The sequence below is a fragment of the Passer domesticus genome, chromosome 1 (genome assembly GCF_036417665.1).
Source record: "Passer domesticus isolate bPasDom1 chromosome 1, bPasDom1.hap1, whole genome shotgun sequence".
NCBI classification, from domain to species: domain Eukaryota; kingdom Metazoa; phylum Chordata; class Aves; order Passeriformes; family Passeridae; genus Passer; species Passer domesticus.
Window position 1 is genome coordinate 108,461,621 of NC_087474.1, and position 14,342 is coordinate 108,475,962.

At 38.6% G+C, this 14,342-nt stretch overlaps 1 protein-coding gene across 3 annotated transcripts in view; it reads right to left on the reverse strand.

The window, feature by feature from the left end:
* The window catches only part of LDLRAD4 (low density lipoprotein receptor class A domain containing 4), a 283,046-nt gene that overhangs the window by 233,698 nt on the left and 35,006 nt on the right, over positions 1–14,342 (reverse strand). For 2 of the 3 annotated variants that reach the window (XM_064432932.1, XM_064432935.1), the window contains exon 2: positions 5,778–5,908. The exons of the other annotated variant lie outside the window; for it this stretch is intronic. The gene's annotated coding sequence lies outside the window, so the exon portion shown is untranslated. The remainder of the gene's footprint in view (positions 1–5,777; positions 5,909–14,342) is intronic. 3 annotated transcript variants of the gene reach the window in all.

Genomic DNA, 14,342 nt, shown 5'->3' on the forward strand with positions numbered 1-14,342 from the left:
AGGTGTCAAAGCCATAAGTAACAAACTGTCAGAGACCCTGCCTCTTAATCCTACATTCTAATCACTGAATTTTGCCCATCTGATGCAAGAAACTATAAGAACCATGCTGCTTTATCATAACTGAAATGTAAAACTGACATTTATTAAAAGCTGTTAGAAGTTTAAAGATAAACTTGCCATTAAAAAAGGAAACCAATGAAACCCCCAAGATTTATCAACTGGTCTCTCCTTTGTCTTCCAAGGACATATGTATGATAACTGCTACAGAGTTACTGCTCCCTCAGATTAACACAGACTTTTATTTGGAATAAACATATTTTATAAGGAACTTGAGAATGTTTTCTCTGTCTAAAGTTATCGACTTCTCTTTACCTGGCTCCTAGTCCTCAAATACTCCCTGGAATGTGAACAGAACACTTATGATATGAGATACTGTTACTGTTGCCAAGAAAAGCAGGAGAATATTGAGTTAAAAAAAAAAGAGAAATGTTTTGCTGCACAACACAAATTCACTGCTCATTTCCCTAGTTTGTTTCTAATAAAATAAATAAAGCAATGAGCAAAGAGTAGGTAGGCACTCCTCTACTTCTACAAGAGTTTAGTGATTGCCTTCAGGAAGGGAAAACTGTTGTGGTACTTACAAGCTGCAAGAGTATTATAAAAGTAAGATTCTATACATATGTTAAATGTTAATTTCCAGCACATCTGTCTTAGCTCAGTAAACATTTTTAAACTTACCAGGACACAGACTTTGAGAACTCCCTTTAAAACTAGTAGGAATGGTAAGAACAAATCTATTAACAAGCTTTCAGATCTCTACCCATGAGTTAAAAGAAAAATTAGGCTGCAAATCTTTCAAGATTTCATGGAATCCAGAATGTCACTTGTCCAACCCCCCCCACAACATCTACCCTTAATGTGTGCAGCAATGCATTTCTGTTATCAGCCAGAATCCAGGAGGTGAGAATGTGAGAAATAGTGAAGATCTAATGAATTTTTAGAAATTACTGAGGAGCTCAGCATGGAGATTTGAATGGGTTCAGGGGTGTGAGAAGATTCCTTCCATCTCAATTGTCACCTGCCTGCTCGTGCTGAACGTACTGATGAGGAAATCCTTGGAGCATGCAGCAGCAGCCCACTGCAGGGACCTACGTCATTGGAAATGTTCCAAAAAAAACTTTGGTGCCTCAAGAGTTCTTTCCTTTCCACAAGTTCCTTAAGATAGAAGGAAATTAATGTGGCAGGTTCTGGTAAGCACAGACAATGCCACTTTTTTGGGTGGGTATTACCTCACCCAGGAACACCCACTTGATCATTTTTCAGCTGACTGAAGACCAGCTTCTTCTAGTGCAGCTATTTCTTCCTACAGGGAACACTCATTTTCAATGTTGCTCTAACAATTAGAAGACAACACTAATCACTGCAAGTACTACAGGCCTCTATACCCCATCACACACACACAAAACATTGCTTATTTCTACCATGAATTTCCAGCTTAAAGGGGAGTATAGACAGATCAATCTTCACAAAGTCTTGAAGACTTTGAAGCATATTCTTCCATAAGAGCTGGGCCAATACAAATGTTATTAAAAGCAAAGGGAAGGGGCTGGATTACCCATGGAATTATATAAATTATGAAAACCATACAAGCAAATGTCAGTCTTGAAACAAAATACTGATTTAAATGTCCTCCATGTAGGCAAAAAAGCAACGAGTAACATATTCCTTGACAAAAACCACTCCTTCTAAGACTGAAAACAAGACTCAGCTGAAAACACAGGATTAAGCATTTCACCTTATTTTGTGGGGAGTTTCATTGAGCACAACAAGAATATTCCTGTGTGCTTTATGCAACGGTGTTTACAGGACATGACTGGATTGCTGAGCCTTTATTTTACTTGTGGCTTAGGAATCATTCCAAAGAAAACATGAGAGAAAATACAGCAACATATATTTTCAAAATTAATCAAATGCATAATAAATTTTAAGCTATGAAATTTTGAACTTCATTGAGGTTGCCAAAGTTCAGATCTAGGCCTTCAGTCAATCATCAAGATTACGTACTGCCTCGCTACTAGTCAGTACTGACAGACAAGCATCCTCAAAGTCACTATCACACAGCTCAAGAGCTAAATACTTCTTCCAAAAGTAAATATTTCTAGAAGGAAAACAAAATCCTGTATATTGCTGATAGTACAAATAGGCAAACAATACAGGAAGTCCATGCTTTTCTGTTCTAAATACAACATTTTTCCATAAAGGGATATGTTTGCTCATATGTGAGAAAGGAGAATGAAAGGAAAGGTCCCTTACCTTTATTTCCACATGGTGGTAGCTAATTCAGTGTATACAACAAAATGGGATCCAACAAATCTTATTTACTAAAGTGAATGTTCTGGAATCTCACACTCACATTCCCCTGTCTGAGTAGTCAAAATTATTTTTATCTTCTAAACAAAAAAATTATTCTATGCATATGAGTGTGCACAACATTTAAGACTGTCTCCTCATCTTTTAAATTCTTGCTTAAAAACTACCTCTTAAAATTTTCATAGTATTTCCTGCTATGCAGATAAACAATTTCTCTTGTGTCAATGTCAATATGGCAGTATTTGATAGGACTTCACCCAAAAGCAAGCCAATCACAAAAAATATGGGTAATATTTAGAAGATGAATGTGTTCATGATGCATCTTCTCTTCATTTATGAGAAATTCTGAAATTTGAGCCATCCATTATAAGAAAAGAAACAACCTCTAACAACAAGAATTTCATCTACCCAAACTCCTCCTCAAGGGTCTCCAGAGAACCAGGACAGCCCAGTGTTTCATGGCACAGACTCCAAACCACCGAAGCAAGAACAAGCCAGATCGGAAGAGTTAAATAAAGCAGCTAAAATTCAGCAGCATCGCGAGCTATTCCAGACTACGGTTACTGTAACCTACACTGGGTGTCCTCTGCATAAGCACCAGTGTGACTTTGTGGACTGCTGAGACTCAGTCTGTTGCAACTGGCATAAGTTGCCACAGGCGAGTAATCACAAGAAACTGACCTTGGCAAAAGCACATTTTACACTTCACTGCTGTTCAACTGTGTTATACTAAAGAGAGAGCAAGTGAGCACAAGCAGAAGGGGGAGGGAGAGAGAACAAAGGGGGATAGACAGCATAAAAGTGAATGCAGCCATTTCCAGCTTTACCTGCTTTTAAGATTTTAAGACAGGTACATCACACCTCCAAGGCACATCACAACCTACACATAGTTACATCAATTTTGCATGGTATCATTTTTAAACCATCAGGGTCTGAGGAGATTTTTGGAGGGGGAGGAAAAAGAAAGGAGACTAAGTACTAAATTAGAAATTAATATCTAAAAAAAATTCTCCCAACAAGGTGGAGGGAAATATAGAAGACAATTACATCTTCACATTTTCTTACCACTGGATTAATGCATAGATGAGGATTTTTAAATTGTTCTTTCCTCCTGTTTGGCTACACCTTTTGAGAGTACATTTTTTAATCAGCTGCAGCTAATAAAGCCTAAATGTATTCCATGAGATGTGCAGCAAGATGTCTTAGTCCTAGTCTTTAATGTTTCAGCTCAACCTTAACTTCAGCTCTCAACAGCCTGGCAGCAATTTGCAGAAACTTGTATGGTAAAATCCCCACTGCTCCACATACAGTTGTGTCTGGCTCTTCCCAACCATCTTTGGTTGGGAACCACATCAATGGTTTGAATCAGTTATTTCCTGCTAAATAATTTTCTTAGTTTCTGCATTACTTTTCCTTGGTATTGATTACTGCATCTCCAAAGAAACAGGCCCTGGCAGAGCAAGATGGCACAGGATCCCATCATTAGTGCTAACCTACATCCTGCCCAAATTTTACAGCAAGTTTAACACAAGGATCTAACCTTGAGGGTATGCTGGGTTTCCAGGACATTCACTGGTTGAAGCAAAACATGCAGAAGCTTTGTACAAGTTCCAAAATACCGAATCACTCTCTACTTGGGAAGTGTACAAGGTATGCAAGTCTAGACAAAATAAAATGAGACCACGTGCATTTTGTATCTCCTTCCTTACCGCTCTTAGGTCAGTGGCCTAGAACTCAATGCAGATTCTCTTCCAGATCTTGAAGTCTGCTTTTCTTCTGTGCAAAAAGTTTCTCTATTCCTCATCTGGTTCCATAAATAACTCAAAACCCTGCTACAAAAGGCAGCCTTTGTTCCTCCTAAACTTGCAAACCCTTCCCATCTCTGTCTTCACAAAGTCTCCGTTCCTCTATGAGAACTCCCAGTCCTCTGCCTCAGTCCTCTAAATGTCATTACTACCAGGAAGCAGAAGTGACTTGTTTCGGACACAGCCACGTTGTTACCTTGAACCATTCCCACCTGACAGAGTCTCGTCATGGTGTAATGACCTCCCCTGTCACTGGCCAGGGAGATACAAGACTCAGCCCTGACAGGAGATGGCTGATTCACACACACCGACGCTCAGCGACTCAACAATGATACCATCACACACAGCCTATAAATTATGAAAACAGCAATTCTATGAAGCATGACCTAAAATTTCAAGGGACTGAAGTATTTCCAAGTCTGAACTTCAGATCTGGGTCAAAAAGGTGTCAGCTGTGGATCTGCAGAATTTTAATCATCTCATCAGACTGGAGCTCTGTCTCTCACAAATACGTGATGTTTGTAAGGCCCACAGGCATGCTTGCTGACACTGAGGCAGGACTGTGTCACAGAGATACTCACTGCTTCTGTGAAGTGTATGAGAAACTCTTGCAGGGTCTAGACAGGGAGTAAACTAACGTCTGTCACATTTTTCTGACTGCACTTGGGCACAAAATAGACTTATTAAAATTTTTATTTGCTAAGTCCTATAGTAATAGAAAAATTACTAAAAAACAAAGAATAGGAAATAGAAAAAATAAAAAGGGCACAGTAGTTCTGCAACAATTTCTGTAGGCTCTCAGGCTTGGCTACCTATGGTCAGCATTTCTCACAATGACATGCAGCAAAAGAAAGAAAAGGGTGACAGAAAAATACATGATGGGTACTCATATCCAGAGGAAGAGTAAATCTCTGCTTATACTAGGCCAAAAGTAAGCAAATATTTATATTACACAAGAGCACCCTCAGCTGAATTTAAGGATTTGACATCTCTTGCTTCTTCAATGCATATCCTAAACAACAGGTTATTTAATTAGCCTCTCTCTTTGCAGCTCCCTCTGGGTCTCCCAAACCACACCATATTTTAAATGTATGTGTCAATCAGTACTGCTTCAGTCATTTGACTTTATAGTTCACTAGCTAGGATCTCCTTTTCAAGTAATTTTACTCATTAGGCAGAACAGAAACATTAACTGGGTCTTCCCCATCCATACAAGTAATTACCAACAGGCTGGCTACTGTGGACATCTCCCTTGTCTTTCCTCTTCCTTCTTTCATATAAGAGAATGGCTTGAAACCAGTACATTTCCTCAAAATATACAAGGGCTGACAAATCAAAATCTTTTAACATCTAAAAATTACCAGGAAGGTATAGCTATATAAATATAAATAAATAAATAAATAAATAAATATACATACATATATATATACACACACTATTTTTTAATTTTTTTTTAATATGGGTATCTATATCTATACAAAGTATCCAAAATATGATGATTCTGTGGTGTAGTATGGTTGAAATGTTACTAGAATGGGATTAATATGACCTAACTTTTCCTCTACCTATGGGAAAAGATTAGTTTGTTTGAATTACATTTACCTTTCTCGAAGTGTTTAAGAAAGAAGTCTTGTCTAGTTTAAACTCATCCAATACAACATAATGATATCCTTGAAGTCCAGAGAGTCAGGAGAGTCTTGCTTTTCCTTCTAGTTGTGAATATTGAGTGTGATCTACAAGAAAAAGAAAGTGGGGGAAAAAAAAGTTTGGCAACCAATCCTTTATATTTTCAGTTGGTCAGTATTTTCAAAATCCTCACAGGAAATGGCCCTGACTCCAGAAGTTCAACCAATCAATCAATCAATCAATCACTACTTGGTTTCCAGAAAGAATTCAAAGCAGATTTATTTTTCCATGTCAAATATTCTGTCTCTCTCTCTCTCTTCACTATCTTAGACATGAAGATATTAAAGTGAAAGGTTTGATTCCCTCTTCTTATTAAAAAATAAATACATAAATAAATAAAAATGAATAAAAAATAAAATAAATAAATTTTAAAAAACTTGTAATTCTTTGCATATTCGGCTATAAATTTGGAATTACCATCAGGGAATTTCTAACTTTTTGTTACAACCTATGGAAGAGAAAGGCTACAGTTTCTCTGATGTGAAGCACCAATACAATTCACAAAGTAGTAGCAACTCTTGAAACAGAACTAAAACTATGAAAAACATAAAATACCCTTTTCTCCTACTAGACACTTCAATTAATCAACAGCTATTGGTGAATAAGTTAAGTACTCAGCAGCTTTGTTGAAACAGCATGTTTTAGGCTGGAAACAGCTGTGAGAAGTTCACCAAATCTTATTCTCTGCATTGTCCTGCTGGCTCTGGAGTTTCCACTTTTCTAAGGAACATCACTTTTCCTGGAGAGCACGGTGAGCCCGTAATTTTGCAGATACTCCTTGGGTATAGTATCAGCTCAGTCTTTCTAGTTCCTTCAATGACAGCAAGCAAACTCACAAAAGCTTTGCCTCAGATTTCACAGGCATGTGTGTGCCTCTCTCTCGGTACCCAGGCCGACGTGCCAATATGTAGGATTAAACTTTTTCCAAGGTTGAATAAGCCACCATCTGTCTATCTTGTGTGGTGCTGTGCGCCATCCGGGAGACTTGTCCCTTAGAGCATGTTTCTACCATATGTCACTCCTGAGTGATCAGTTATGCCAAGACATTTGGGAAAAAATGACTAAGTCGAGCTGGAAAACCCTTTCCGAATTCCAGAGGAGGTTTGCCAAGCCTGTATTTGCAAATAACTTCACATCCACTGTTTTTTGCATATATTATGCATAACAATAAATATTAACCTTTACTCAAACAGACATGAGGTATCCACCCTCCACTGTCCAGAACTCAGGGACTTTTTAATAAGCCAAGGGATTCAAGTATGCCACATCTCCAGGAAAAATACAAGAAACTTTTACAGCGACTTTTATGATCACTAACTTAATAAAGGAAAAAAAAATGCAGATGCTAAGAATGCATTTCAAGAAAGACTGAGTTTGTTGTTTTAAAGCCACAACAAACCAGTAATTTCTTTCAGAATACTCACCTAAAAATACCTAAGGCAACTGAATACAAGAATTTTTCCTAATAGTAACCATCCAACAATGACCATCTAAAGTGCTCACCTGCACGCAAAGCGATCACCGAAACTACACGTTAAACTGCTGATACAGTCCATGCAATTAGAATTTGTCTAATAAAGAATATGACTCTATCCTATTTTAGATTTAAAGAACCATTTTATGTTCCAATTTCTCAATTATTAAATTAAAACTCAAGCCAACATCATTCTTATGGGCAGCTCAAGGCTGCTCATTTACATAACTGACTTTCAAGGGCACTTCCTTACACAGCAATTAATACCAGCAAAAAATCCAGTGGATCTGCTACCTAATGTTAAGGAAGACATTCTTGAGAACATTAAAAGAAGAAAGAAATTAGTAAGTCATGATTACAGCCTCCCTGAGTAAGATTAACATTGAAAGGAAATCTACTCCTAAGGACAACAGAAGAAATATTAAATATGAGAAGACAAATTATAGGAATTATTACATTTAGTGACAAAACTAACTGAGATGAGGAGCAGCACTAAAGTCCAAGAGAGAACATCGACCTTTGTGTTTTGCCTTCAGAATTTGGACAATCATTGAAAGAGGGAAGATGTAAAACAAGGATTCACTACAGCCCACTGAGATTTGTAGAACAAAACACATCAAAAAGCAGAAAAAGTTCATGTTAAACAAAGAAAACCACTATTGAAAAAAGGTTATTATTAAAGGAAAATGAGGTAAATTATCACCTCACAATGGATTATAATTTTTTTAATACGTATCTAATTTAAACTGTCTCCTTATGCACAAAGAGTGAAACTTACAAAGGTGAGGATGCTGGTAACAAATTAGACTACCAAGGAAAGACAGCCTCTGACTACAACATGGACTTGCTGAATGGAAAGAAGAGAGGAAAATAAATATAGACCAGCTAGGCAAATCTGGGCTACTTGCCTACATAACACACTTAATGATATTGAAGCCAGTATATTTTTTGAAAGGCTCAGCTCCTTCCTGGCCCACTCCGACAGCCTGAGGCATTCACACTGTTGAGCCAAGAGAGACTGGAGAGGCTGGTTCTACAGCACCAACTTTCTGCTAACTCTTCTTATTCCAGCAAGAAACCTTTAGGGTAACATGCACCTGCCCTGATGTCCTCCTTGCTTCTTGCATCCACCTGCAGGTCCAAGTAATATTCCCTTCAGGATGAGACATGATTTGTACATAAGACTGACCAACTCAGAGGGTTGCAAATGGGGACAAGAGGGGAGGAGGGAAATTCATCAAAGCTGCCAATTAAGAAAATTCTTATTCTAGAAAATATTGTGCTATGAAGCTGGTCAACAGCTTCCTCACAGAAGGAGCAGCCATGCAGCTTCTGCACTGTCACCTCTTGCCAGAACTACAGCAGAAACAAGAGTTTCTCTTGAGCTTCTCAACAAGCATTGTGGAGATTCAGGTATATCAGTAAGGAAAAGCTATGGAGCAACATAAAGGGAGAAAACATTAAAATGTTGACAAAGATTAAAATTTTTCTTTCCCTTGATTTTTGGCTTGGGGAGGCTCAGGATCTGTCACCCATTTGTCCCATGCCAGTGCAGACATCCAAACAGGAATCTTATCACTCTTTGGAAATATGATACTTTTTAATTTGGTTTAATCACTAGGAGTTCCTTGGAAACTCTTCACACACACAGGCTGTTTTCTTTTGTGTTCCACTTCAAGTGTGTACTAAGCCTCAACTCTTTGTTGTTCTCACAAACTTTTTAGGGAACTCTCAAGTCTCCTGGAATTCAAAAGTTCAGGATTCCAACAGTCACATGCAAACCCATTCTTCTAGAAATAAATTCACTCTGTGGCACAACTAAATGTTTCTGTTACATAAATGCAAAACTTAACTGAAACATCTGCTGATAAATACAAGACTGTGACACCTCAAAGGCAGCAGCAGTGAAATTTTATTTCCACAGGAAACCTCATTTAGAGTGTATGAGTACAGAGACAGTGTTTAACAACAAGAAGGGCTCTTCAAGGACAAGGCCAAACCCAAAGAGTAGATATATCCTCTGAGCCACACATCTGCAGGGTATTTCATATATTCCCCCAATCATTCATCACAATTCGCTCCCCAGTGGTCCCCGGAGTAGTGGACTCCGGTCCCTACTTGGCAAGACTATTTTACTTCAGTGACCATGATGTAAGGGAGAAAATGCAGGTTGATGGGAAGCTATAAAATGTCTCTAAAAACTGCCAAGCAGCCAGTCCTCTAACATGAAGTCCATTCTGCAACGGCTATGATACTGCAACATAAAAAGTGTTTGTTTTTCAAAAATGCTAATGCAATATTAAAACAATACACATTCTCTTTTCTTAAGAATAATCAATACTCATAAAATAACTTGAACAAAAACAATCTCCACGTGCCACGTGAAAGCAGCTTGGAGTTACCTGGGCTAGGGGTGCAAAAAGAGGGATTTTTTGAGGCAGAGATAAGGCTTGCTTTTTCCCATCACAGAGATAAAGCAGTTTTCCTCACGTAGCTTTCCTCTTCCTCACTTCCCCCCTCCTCCACTCAACCCAAGAAAAGCTGCCATTGCTTTAGGTCAAAGGAAAAACAGGCCCAGCTGCCATAAGCCAAACAACGTACAGGTTTGCTATCTCCCCTGCTGTTTTGGCTCGAGCTCTTCAGACTGGAAAATTCAGAAGCACGATCTCCCAAGCTCTATAAATGCCAGAACCATCTAAGAGGAAAATAGGACAAGGCCACCCCCAGGCAAGTTTGTACTAAAATCTGCTGGCTGCAAGGCAAAAATACAGTAAACATCGCATAGGGACAGACTGCTCCTCAGAAAATATTCCACAAGAACAATATAGCTTCCAAAGAAAGGCTGCGCTAAGGGGACTTCTGGAGGGAAAAAAATGCAATGTTTTAAAATCCTTGTGAGGAGTTAGCAAGCTAATGGCACACTCAACGACAAATTGTTTGACAGGCAATATGCTTTTGACATTAATCCAAAGAAGAAATGTAAAAGCGACATTGAATGTTCTCTATGGAGTGGTAGCAAATTGGGTATCCTAGAATAGTTCTGCAGTTCACCAAGGAAATTTTGCTTTTGTCTGAACAATTGATTACATAGAATAAAACAAGTAATAAAACCAATTAATCATCAATGTCACCACCCTGTCTTTTCAGGAAGGACAATTTTAGTTAAATTTTTGCAGTCCTTGAGAGATGAACTTTGCAACTGATTACAGTATGTTTTAACGTGCTCTATACTGACTCAACCTTGAAAAACAAGCCAAAAACAGAAGTTGAAACATCCTTTTTCCTGTGTAGCTCCAATTTGCAGTAGCAAGAAGCTAAACAACATGCTCTCCACCAGATGGCTGAAATAAAAAGAACACTCCTTCTGATTAATTAGGAAACAAATGAATCTGCTGTTAGCACAACAAGTTACCATCAGGAAACCTGGGTTCCCATTACACTTTGATATTTGTGCTTTCTCTGCAACTGTGTTCAAGACCATTCTCAGATTTGTCTCTCATTTCAGAAGCAAAGTGTTACACACCAGTCCATCACACACAAGTATCACACCAGGCCACTGCACAACCAAAAGGAGTACTGTCCCTTTTCACAGACAAGTTTTCCTAAAAGAGAAAGCATCCATCACAGCAGAAACAAATTAAGGTCTCCTAGTGCTGTGAGGAGAACTGATGGGTAAAACCACACATCCCTTGTCAGGGTTCAGTGAGCAGGGGAGGCTCATGCATGCACACCCAAGCTCTCCAGCTGGTCCTGGAAAGGGAAATCCCCAGAGCAGACATAGTACAAGGAGCAAAGATGTGACAGCCCTAGCAGCAGAGGCCAGCCCATGGTTCCCTGCCAAGGGAGGCTGCCAAGGATGACTGTGAACATCTCAAGTGAAGGTTCAGGATCCAGTGCAGGCACTGGGATGAAGAGGGGTGATGGCATAAAGCACGTGGAACTTGCACAAAAGATGTGCGAGTGCATGCACTCAGAATGTGAATATAATGTTTGCTGCTACTGAGCTGAGTGACTTTGGGAAGAAGGAAACTGAGCTTACCTGACCCAGAAAGGTGCAGATAAAAGCTCTTGGTATTGAAATTATTCCACTGGTTTCTTTGCACAAACAACTGCTTTATGACACCAAACCTTAACGAAGGACTGTTTCAGAAGGTGGCTGTGGAAAACAACCTGCCATGTTTCAGGTACAAAGGACAATTTTGCCTCCTTTACTGATAACATGTGTGCCTAAAGAGGCACAATGCCTTAGTGAGCACCCAGGACTGCCAACTAACCCACACCTCGATAATTTAGAGTATTTCTCCTATGTGCACAACTGAAGTTCTCAAACACATTGAGTGTGTTATTTTCTAAGGCCAAAGGGAATGGTGGAGACATTTATTACAAACTAAATCTAAGTCTCCTTTTTAAAACTAAAGTAAAGGTGCCTATTAAGTAATAGATTACTTAAATCCTATTAAGTAATTGAGAAAGCTCAGAGACTTGAATAAGAAAACCCAAAAACACTTTCTCACACATTAAAAAAGGGTTTGAATAATTTTAGATATATAGGAAAGCCTATTTTAATTGTGGTAAAGGACTGCATCTCATTTTTCCTTATAGGCTGGTGATAGTTAGGTACTCTGGGAAACACAAGGATACACAAAAATGCAAAAGAGCATAGAAGACACTAATATTTCAAAGTGCACCTATCACACATCACACATACAATTACAGGGGGAAAAATTACTATTTTTTAACCTTTACAGTCAGAAAACAGACCCATGCATAACTTCAATAAATGCAATATTCTTTGGCACAGTGTTTTTAGAAGACCCACTTCTCTCTGTTTGCTTATGATTTACTTGATGCCTCCTCTAAGCCTTGTGTTGGCAGAGACAGTGAACATTAAACCTGTGTACCCTCTCCCTACCACTCACAACAATGAATATCTCAAGAATATCTTCCAATGTTTCTTCTTCTCGGTATAAAGAATCCCTGTTTCCTGTGGACATAAGCCTTTCCATACCTCTTAAAAATGCTGCTTTTTCCAAAATTTTCTCATCCTGTTATATTGTTTCTGAGCTGAGGGATGTGAACTGCACACGATACAAGACGCTGGTGAACCATGAAGATACAAAGTGGCAAAAAGGATGCTATCTCTTTAATTCTCTATTCCTTTACTAATATTTCCTAGTATTTTATTTGCTTTTCTGATCAGTGTAGAGTAGTGAGCTCCGTTTACACTGCTGTTTATCATAACCTGGTAAGTGACTCTCACATGGCAACAGCTCAAAAGTCACCTTTTTTTTTTGCCCTATGTAGACCACTTTATCCACACTGAATTTTACCTGCCTTTCCACTACTCAGCCACCCAGCCAAGTCAGCCAGTCCTCCAGTTCTTCATGGTCCACTTCAGCCTTACCACTACGAGCAAGTTACTGTCACAGCACCCTTTCTCATTTCATCAACAAGCTCCTTTCCAGTATACAATTTACGGGCTAAATGCATCAACCAGTCCAGCTATGCTGGTGACTGAGAACCACTTATTCCTACCTTATTCCTCCCATCTTCTGCTGACTCTTCCCACAGAGCTTGTAATCATCTTGCTAACACGTCTGTAAATACCACATTATGAAGTAGATAGTATCCTTGTTATTGACAAATTCTACATCTTTGCAGACAAGATGTAGGGGAACAAAGTAATGTCATTTTCTGCCTTTTGATTAAAAAAAATCCCTAAGCGTTTGCGTATTTTGAACCCAAATATCCAGGGAATGTAAAGGACCACCTCTCTCCTTTATATACGGTCGTAAGTAAGAAGTGGCACAAGAAAAACAACAGCAATTTCTCCTCTTGTAACTCTTCCATGAAGACAAGACGTTATTAAATCTTCTAACAATTTTTAATCTGAGGATAAAAAAGAAATCAAATATTTAAAAAAAAAAAAAATTAAATATTTTTCTGCTGTCTGCCAGCTGTGTGGGAGTGCCAGCAACTGCATAGCAACAGAAAATTTTGAGTCAGCAAATTACAGCTTCCCCCAAGTTTTCTCCTTGATCTTAAGCAAATTGCTACTATTCTTTACTAGATTAATTTATTAATATTCATCCCCCTAGTGGCCTGTTTTTGCTGACTATTAAGTTAATGGTGCAGGGAATAATGTCTTCCCAGCTTCCTAACCCGGCTGTTTCCTACTAGCCTACCACAAAGGGCACCTGAATTCTGAAAAGATGCGACTATGATTTGTAGGATTGGAAACTGATTCCACTTGCTCCCATGTGTTTCTGCATTAACAGCAGCCACAGCCCAACCCTTAAATTATTGTCTGAAACCTGCAACGACTCCTCTCATCAAAGTTCTCTCCTAACATTTATCCTAGCACTATCTGTGGCACGTTCAGCCTCCCTGACATCACCAATTCCAGACTCTTTGTACCTGGCTCATTAGTGTGAAGAGTGGCCAGAAGCTCTGAAGAGCACAAGACATAAGATGGGTGCTGGCACCCTCAATTTACATTACACCTCACACCAAGTAACTATGTTGTCATCAAGTTTAAAAGACCAAGAAAACAGCACAATGGAAAATTTCAACAAAGTGTAGCTTCATCATTAAAATCTCTATTTGAGTTTTTTGTTGGTTTCATTATACAGAGAGGCAGAGAGCTCTGCAAATAGATTTGCTTAAGTTTCCGTGTCTGTTGCCAAATTTCCATCCTGTGGAACCAATTTTAAACAGAAAAAAGTGTCTCTTCCCATCCTCTGCTCCTTGGTGTCATTCTTATTAAGGATACAGAGTAAAAAATGAATGGAAATGAACTAGTCACAGTGGGGTTCAAATCCAAATGTTAACTTTTTTAATTGCCAAAAAAAATTCAGATCACTTTGATCCATAAGTCTGTCTTTCTTGCATCTATGGAAAGTTTTTAAACGGAAGGCTGCCAACAATGACTTTGTTATAAACTAGAGTTCACAGTTGTTTTTATGGAATTTTGTCTCAGTAACTTTTAGCTCAGCAGTTCTCATGAA